We start from the raw sequence: 9,598 nt of genomic DNA, 5'->3' as shown, positions 1-9,598 counted from the left end.
TCTTTTGCTTCTAGTTTGATCCCTGAAGCAGAGATGCAACATACAAAAAGAAAATTACTTTCTTCAGTGTCATATGAAGTAATTTAAGTTAAGATCGCTTCAATTTCCTATTTTATCATAACAATTGGAATCCCTGCTTAAGTAACATAAATAAGCCACACTGTTAACTTTGCTTTAAATTAGGAAAGCGATACCATCTGACTGCTTTTTCCACCTTCTTCCATCAAAACAAGAATTAAAAACAGTGGAGTAGTTCTTTTCAATTTCAAGTGAGCATACACATCATGCCCAGTCTTATCTGCACAATATAACGGGCATCTCAGGATTTCAAACCTGTCATCTGCCAGTCTCATGCTCCATCAATCATAACGCACATCAACAGGGCCAGGCTGTTGATCTGCAGGCATCGCTGCAGGGGCTGTAGTCACCTTGAGAGTCATTACAGCACTCGGCAGTTCTAGTCCCTGTGCATGTGAGCTCAGACTTACCCTGCGTCTGTACAAAGCATGGCCTGAAATTCTTCCAGCTAAGGTTAATGTTCCTTCTGTACAATAACTGTTCATGACGGTCCATAGTTACTGGGACCTCCCAGATTCCTCAGTTCTTCTCCTCAGGCACAGCTCACATGGTCAACCCTGGTATGATAAGAATGTTGTAATGATTACTGTTATTACTGTTGTTAAGATTATTGACCATCATTTTTATTCAGGTAGACTTATGAGGATGCATACTTATCAATACAGATGCTTTACATGTGGATGTTTGATTCTGTGGAGCTGAGGAATCTTAATGAGTTATGCAGTGAAACGTGTAGCAGTTTACAAAGTGCAAAACATACACAGGACAGAGGAGTCAATGCAACAGCTGAGCTGGTGAGCAGCCTGTGCTGAAGGCAGAAAATCAGGGGTCACCCTATGTGGAACACAAGGACGCATTCAGCCCCTTGACAGCTGTCCTCTACTGATAACCTGATCAGAGTCTGGTGTTTTATGACCTGCACACACGCACATGGAAACATGGCCATGAGATGTACCGAAAAGGGAGAGGGACAGACTTTCTGTCTGTTTTTCTATGATGAGACACCAAGAGCTACAGCTAGAAACCTCTCGCTTCCCGAATAATATCAAAACAGGAACTTATTATCAACAAGATCAGTCTGTTTTTCAGACAGGCTTAATTTCTTCTATTAAAAAACCTGAAGGTTCACCCACAGTTTTGAAAGTTCAGAAAAAATACAAATGAGTTATGTGATAAGGGAAGACCCCCTCGGAAATCGGTAATGGCAGCATGCCCATGCAGTGACCTTGGCATGCTGTGCCCAGCATGGGCTAGATGGCCAGCCAGGACTGCAGGCGGTAGACAAGAGCTTGGGGCAATCCAGCCCCACCGCAATGCCCACCTGGGCTCAGGATCGCTGTGCTCCTGCCAGTGCTGGCCCTGCAGACTCTGGTGGTGTCTGTGCACAGCGTAGCATTTGGCCCACATAGCAGCAATTCCTCTGTAAAACCGACACACCATATCTCAGCTTTCAACACAGGTTAATAGAAAGTAGCAGAGTACAGAAAAAACATTCTGTCTAACCTGACCTTGAATAGTGTTTACTATACATATATCCCCCTAGCAGCCCAGACTCCAGAGCAACAGACCAGCTCATCTTTCCCCCATCAGGCTGCATCTCCCCGACTAGACTGCTGTCTTATTCTAAGTCCTGTGGTCACTGGAGCAGTTGAATCAATAGTTCTTGTAGATGGTGTGACATTTCAGTTGATATTCTGCATCTTGTGTAGAACTGCAAGAAGTGTACTGTGAGCAATCTAAGCTATCTCTTCTGCCGGATGTGCACCCTGCTGGTGTCAGAATGCACAGCATTATTGACAAGATTGTAGACCTCTGATATTTCAAACAGCAAGCGAAAAAAGGAATAGACACATAACCACAAGACACACGTTCCTCCAGCTCCTCTTGCTCATCTGCTCCATCTCTGTGGAGGGACAGGAGGGCTTGCCCACTCCCTAAAGCACCGCCTCCCTGATGCTATCTCAGCTCCTACCCAGCTCTGGGGGCTACAGGTGATGGTGGGTCTGCACATCCCTCTGCTTAGAAATCATCCGATGGCAAGAAAAAGGACCCGACTTACACTGCTGACATCTCATCTCTGCATTCACCTCAGACACCACGAGAGCAGCCCTGGACTGTTATCTGATCACTGTACAAATCATTGGCTTTGATTTGTTTCCCGTCACAGCCTAGGCAGGCAGCTAATGCGGCCTTTTTAACAGCAAATTGCTTCTGGGAAAAAAAAGGCAAATCAATGGTTTCTCCTTTAAGCTGCGGAGTAGCCTAAGTGCATTTTCCAGGGAACTGTGTAATGCACCGTTTAATCACTGAGAACTTGAAAGACTATCACGTCTATAAATAAGTGGAAAGGCTGAACACTGCATTCATTCACTCACTCCCTCTTGTCCAGCCCCTCTGCTGGAGGAAAGAGCTCTGGCCTGCAAAGCGCTTTATTTCTGAACTGCTGGTGTCACTGTACCCAAGACCTGTTTTTTTCTTTTTGGAGGTTTACAGTAGAAAACCATGAAATCGTCAGAGTACAGTGTCGAAAAGCCCCAGTGAAAAACATTACACAGTATGCTGAAGCATATCCAATCAGGGTGCTGGAAGACCAATGATTTTAACTTAATCTGAGCATTTGTGTGGAATTAAAATATTAGTTTAAATGTCAGATTGTAGTTACAGACTGTAGATTTGCTTTTTGACCTGATCACAAACTAAATTTGGCTCTTAAGCCTGCTGCTCTTAAGTCCTGAAATGGATCAAACTGCTTTGCAATAGGAGTCGTCTTTCCACGCCTGCACACCCACATGCACACGCTCTCAGAAGGCGTCTATTTGGAGGTACTCTCCCCGCGCTGCTTCTGAATATATCATTTTTATGCATTTAATCAGTTTAACACTGAATGGATATGCTGCGAGATAAATTGGCCTGCACTGATAGGGAATACAAAGTAGGTGCAGTAGAAACCAGAATAATAAAACACTCCCAACTGAAGAATCTTTTGCATTTCCTTAAATGCTGAAATGCGCAGCAATGTCGTCCACGTGTGCAAAAATTAATTAAGAAAGGCCAAGATGTCAGATAAGTAGGAATAAAAGAAACCGAAGATTAAAAAGTCCCCCTGAATATTCTGCACGTAATCACTAATTCCAGCAATTGAAGCACAATGACCTTAAAACAATCCGTATGTCAGGGTGCTGAGTTTCAATGGCATGAGCCTATGCCTGAATTTTGCAAATTAGTGTGCTTCCTCTCACTATTTTTACAACTATTCCTATATTTACTTTAGATTTTCTTTACTCCATTCTATTGCTCTTTAGGGATGAACCAGAAGCAGTATACTTGTGTAAAACTGATGTAGGTACAGGTTTGTCTCAGAGCTTTTGAAGAAACATGATGGGTTTGGCTTTCAACTTAAAAAAAGAAGAAAAAGAGAGAGAGCACGCTTCTGAGCTGTGGTGGCATCCTTGCATTTTTGCAGCTAAGAAAAACAGCAGGGATAAACCTCTGAGTTAGCCAGGAATTCACCCTCAGAGCAGCTTGTATCATTAGAGCCCAGGGTACTGCTCTGAGCCTTAAACTACTGCTCTGTATGTGTGCATAATTGGAAATATATGTGTCGTTATTTTTGGTCTGAAAGTCAATTTGAAATCTCCGTGCAGTGGGTAAGATCATAAACATTCCTCTGAACTCAAGGCAGAATGTCAATGTTTGTGTGCTTTGAGTGTTTAACTTTCTCAGTGCAGACTGAGGACCAGATGGATGATTGAAAAAGCTCTCCACCAGCTCCCTCACTACGATCTCTCCCTCCTGACCGCGGTGGAAGCTGGGGGGATTTGTGAACCATGTGCTGACAGGGCCAAGTTCCCAACATGGATGTTTGCATTTAGAAAAAAAAACGGATGTTTTCCACAAAACCAGATGGCAGCACAGAGTCCATTGTACAAAAACTGGAATCCTTGCTTACTTAACATTAAACCTCACTGTATATTGCTTTTCACGGTGTACAAACCACCCTGATTTGCAGATGTGTTGCAGTCATGGACCTATAGAGGAAGCACACAGAGTGATTTCTGTTCAGGCAAGAGTGTGAAGCTAGTGGAACTTTGCATATGGAATAGACAGAAACTATCTGCCTGTAATTTCAGATCTTCCCAGACTCCCAGACCTAAATTGCCAGTGTCTCAGAAGTTGGGCTCCACACGTTCTCCAAACAAGCAAGGTGATGCTTATTCTAGGTTTAGAAAAAGGTTTTGCAGATTTGTGCCTGTGACCTCCATTAACTCAAACTGTTGCAAAGACGAGGGCTTCAAGTAATAGTTACATGATGGACATCAATATCAAAGAACTTGTAGCTAATGTGTGCAATTCTAAATGAAAACCATTCAAAATGGAAAGGGAAGGACACCAGCAAAAGCACATGTTTTCTTTCACAAGCTTTCATGCTCCTTTCCTATCTTACCAGGCTCTTCCCCCTCAATTACTTCTCTTTTCTCAGTGGGTCCCCCTGCTGTGCCCTGACCCTTGGGCCTCTACCTGCGGGGTTCCCATATCCTCTTGAACTCACTGCCAGCCTCTGTGGCACTGTCCTGGAACTGCCTAGGTCTCCCTCAGCTCTCAGGCCAGCCTCAGCTTTCCCTTCTACCCAACCCTTGACCAAATAACACATGAATCCAAGACAGACAGGTAACATGACTGACAGCATGATGCACCGTGATCCTGATAAACGTTCCCTGCGCACACACTGGATTACTGGGCTCGGTGCACATAAGGGCCAATGCAAGCAGCACACAGACTGTTAGGGCATTAACTGTAAAACTATGTTTGTTTGTGTGAGGAAGGGCTTCTGCAAGCCCTCATCATATGACCTCTTAAGAGATCTTTTGTGATTTTTATTCACATATCACATAGCGCATTCTGGTGCACTATGGCTGCCGTCGCATCATCCAGATGGATGCTGCACATTGGGGGGATCACGAACCATTCACAAACCATAAGAGATTATTATTACTACTACTACTCTGTTCTCTTCCTGACTGATATCTGATATATGATGAGTGTACCGTGCGCACTATGGCTGCCATTGCATCATCATCCAGGTGGATATTATTATTATTATTATTATTATTATTATTATTATTATTATTATTATTATTGCCAATATTGTCATTCTCATTCGTGTAGTAGGTGTTATTGTGGTTATCATGTTTGTGTACTACCTGATGTGGATCCAGTGTTGTCCCTGTCCCCCGTCTGCTCCGTTCTGTGTGGGGTTACGGACCCTGACTCACCTCTGGTTTCAATACAGATTTACCTCATCAAGAGATTTACCTTTATCAAGAGGAGCTGGGGGTGGAGCTTGGTGTTTTTATCCTGGCACTCACACGGTAGCACACAATCTCTGTCTTTGTCTGATTGGTGTTACCTGCTGTATCACCTGTATCACAGCCAGGTTTGTATCATACCTTTGGTCATTAAAAATGTTAGTGGGTAGTGGGGAATTCACTGGAAAAGTACTGTATGTGTCTGTGTTCTTTGTGTGTTTTGTCTGCTTCTTTTGTAAGTAATTTTCCTTGCACAGGAGTCAATAGACACTTCAGTCGATAGTCCCAGGATTTGCACTTTATTTTTTGCGTCTTGTCTATTCTTATGACTCTTGTGACCAGCTCTGGAGTTACTGTCAGATGGTTTAGTCACAATATGTGAGCTTGTTGCTTGAATGAGGAGTTGCTGTGTGAGTGGGGACAGCAGGTTGTCTCACTCTGACCCCATTCTAACCCCTTTTACTTTGACCGCAGAGACTCTCCGTCTCCACATACACACAGCTCCAGCATGTTCTGAGGTGTGACTACAGCAGAACCTACTGTGGTGAAGAAAAACAGAAAAACAAAACCATAAATTAAAGTTTGCCTGTTTTTCTCTTCTTTTTTGTCAGCTGTGCTTTGTTAGTCATATTCCTAGTGCTTTGTTCTCTCTTTTTTTTTGGCAGAAATGTCATGACAACAACTACTTCTCTACAACATTGTTTGCCCTATCTTGTGGGTGGTACCTCAAACAAAATGCAGCAGACAAAAAATACAATATCCATTGGTAAACACTGTCTGAAGTGTCTCAATGGGACTGCATCCAAACGGGGATTTACTGCATTAATAAATCTTCCTCCTTCTTAAAACAAGACAGATGCTTTCATGTGGGTTACAAAACTCCATTTTTGTGACCCTTCTGTTGCAATGAATTCATCGATGTGATCATAAGACATTATAATGAAAGAAAATTGAATTCATTACCATGTGATAATCCATAATTGAATAAAAAAAATCCAAAAACTTTTAAAGAACATTTGGCCGTGCCAAATGCCCCCTTAAAATAATTCGAAATGCATGGCTAATCTGGATTTAGTCCTGTGCTCTTACTATTTTACCACCCTTGTGAAGCAGAGGTGAAGAGTGCAGACCCTGAGGCTTCACTTATTTCAAATGTTTGCTTACAACAGTCTTTGAAAAGAACTTATTAATTGCCATAGCAACTAATGGCAATGAAATGCCACAACAGCAATTACTGGTGAGCTGCATAAATAACCAAAAGAAAAGCCTACCTTTGATAACCGCTGTTTTCTGAGCTGTAATGAGACCAAGACCCTCTTGATGTTTTTAAATGCTGATGCACAGGATGGTGGGGGATGGGTGTAAATGCATTTAAACAGCTATTTTAAACTCTCGCTGCAACTCTCAAACAATACTACGTCAGTGTTTTGCTGGGATCTAACTCTATGCACTAAAAAGATATCTGCTCATTGCCTTTTCTGATAACCTTAATTCTTTTTGATGCTGCATCTCTTCCGCTGTTAAGATCTTTGCTAATTGCTTTGCTAATTACCATTCAAAACAAAATCATGCAAAATCCCATGAAAAAAAGCATAGATCTATATCATGACAACATTTAATAAATACAACTGAAGACACCATATTTTGCTGTAAACATTTCTTGAAGCAAAAACACCAGACCATATTTGTTGCCTATTGTAAACCCCTCCAATATTTTTTGAAGTTTTTTTGAAGGTTTATTGACAGTGAGCATGGTATTTGGTGAATCTGCTGTGGGGAAAGTCTCTGACTGAGCCCTGTTGTTCTCTTTAAAAATGCACCCCCCCCCCCCCTCTTCCGTGTGTAAGAATCACCATCAGCCCCCTCAAGCCTGGTTCCTCCCCTAGCGTGTGAAAAATTATGCTGAACAGGAAACAACTCATCAGGCTCTCAGACACTCCAAACCATGCACAGCCTTTCAATTTTCAGGCGTGCCGAGTATTTGCGGTCAGGTAACAGACACCTCTTTCTAAGAAAAAGACCACTGAAGGATTTACAGCATCATGACAACACAAAGGCTCAGTCTTGAATTCTTTCCTGTAATTGCCATCCGCATGTTCGCACATACCGAACAAAACACTTTTTTTTTTAAACCAGCCTGTTAACAGATGGATAAGGGGTGACTGAGAGGCACAATGCCATAAAACCCAGCATTATCTCCTCCAGCAAGTGCTGCAGACTTCAAAAGCACAGAGCTAATGGGAAATCCAGAGAACAACAAGGTGCCTAATAGCTTTACAGAGATGGAGTTATAGACTCTGCTGCATTGACACCACCTTTCACGCTCTCAGACATAAAGCGTCACTCAATTTCTGTGGTTTTCTTCCCGTGACGGAGACAATGCCCCTGCTGTGAGCTGTGATCCTCATGCCTGCAGACCAGGGGGACCACGCTTGTTTGAGTTTCTGGGAGTGGACTGGTTTTTGAATGTATACAGCATAATAATCTCAGAGGAAGTTGTCCATCAGGAAGGAAAGAGGCAACTCCTTTTTTTTTAAGGTTAATTCGTTGAACTTGGACTTTTAATCGACGCAAAAAAAGAATTTAATTTCCCCATGCGCTTTTTCTGCAAAAACGTAAATACTGTACACCATTTTCCCCCGGTGCTTGACTTTCAAAGGTTGTCGGGGCAAATCACTGCGCGTTCGGTGCACTTTCCTGTTGCACTGCTTAACCATCAGGCTCCTGACCACAAGAAGCATTAGCACTCCTTCAGGTAGAAAAACACAGCAAACCGATCAAACAAAAGACTTCCCACATTAGCAGGAGGCACAGATGGAGTGGGCCGCCCACTGAGGGCACTCGGCGATCCGTATCAAGATCTGATCTTTCCTGAAACCTTCTGCCAGCAGATAAATGTTTTCTAGCCGCAGCCTCTGAGCTCCTAGCGAGACTGTTAATGCATGTCGTTGTGGTTTCCGAGGCAGGCAGACTGGATTAAAGTGAGGCTTGTTATCATGACAAAGTCACGTCAGCCAAAACTCCTGCATTCTTTCTCGGTCTGTCAGCAGCACAGTGACGTGCCTTCACACTGTGTGAACTGCACAGGTAGATGAGATGCAGGATTCGAGCACCATTGTGACATTAAACATCACACAAACAGGCCACTTCGGGCTTATACGATATGCATGAGTTTCTATGTTCATATAAGTGATTTCACATTCAATATGAGTCACTCAATTTCATTTATAGTCTTGAAGCATTTCGCAATGACGGCAGTATTTTTAATGTTCTGTAAGTCCCTTTATAACTTAGTCCAGTTTCAACGTCATCACCAAAATACTAGTCTTGGCTTGATGTAGTCACTAAAATAAAACAGGCAACACTGCCATGTTCTGTGTATATGTGTCCTAGAAACAGTTTAATGCTGATCTGATAGCCAGCTGTCTCAGCTTTTACAGTGAACATTGACAGCCAGAACTAACATTAGCCTGACCGCTACTGTAATGTAAGACCTGGAATTAGAGTCCTAATAATGTCACCACTATGTGAGAAGCCATCAGAGCTTCACTGGCTGCACCTGCTGAAGGAGCTGATCGCCGTCATTCACGGCACAGGGGTTCATTTGCACCATTTGAGAAGCACAGGGCCCTGCTGCACTCAGATAAGCATTTCCATGCATAGCGGAACTGCCCAGTTTTCTCACAGTCCCATATGCTTGGTATAATTACTGGCTTTCTGCAAGACTGTTGTGACAGGTCTCCTAGCATGATGAACAGGACTGAAGCGCTGTGTAGCAGGAGACCAGCCTTTTGAAGCAAAGGATTACACTGGAAGGGGTTATGTGGTTCAATACCTGAGAGGTGATGACTGAACAGGCTGTGAGGCTGTCTGCAACCTACATCAGGCCATTGTAAGCAATGCTAAGCTACCAGACACTGCTGTATATTATCTCTACAGTCAAAGCTGTTAATTTCTATATGGTTGGAGATGAAAAAAATCAAAGTGCAAATACTGGCTCCTTAGTTTTGCCTCCTTAAACACAGATACACCATTACTCCAGGCTCCAGACTGGTGTGAGGAGGGATGACTGACAAGCTATGTGGAAGACGATCCAGTACTTTCACGTCGCAGCAGAAACACCAGATATTACCATATGATGTCCTGAAGCAGCAAGAGTGGCCAATGTCGATAGGCTTGGCATTGGCGAAACTTGAACACTATCTGCTTTTATG

The sequence above is a fragment of the Lepisosteus platostomus genome, chromosome 7 (genome assembly GCF_059453375.1).
Source record: "Lepisosteus platostomus isolate fLepPlt1 chromosome 7, fLepPlt1.hap1, whole genome shotgun sequence".
Taxonomy (NCBI): Eukaryota; Metazoa; Chordata; class Actinopteri; order Semionotiformes; family Lepisosteidae; genus Lepisosteus; species Lepisosteus platostomus.
The sequence above is the reverse complement of the archived record's forward strand: the minus strand, read 5'-3'. Positions refer to the sequence as shown.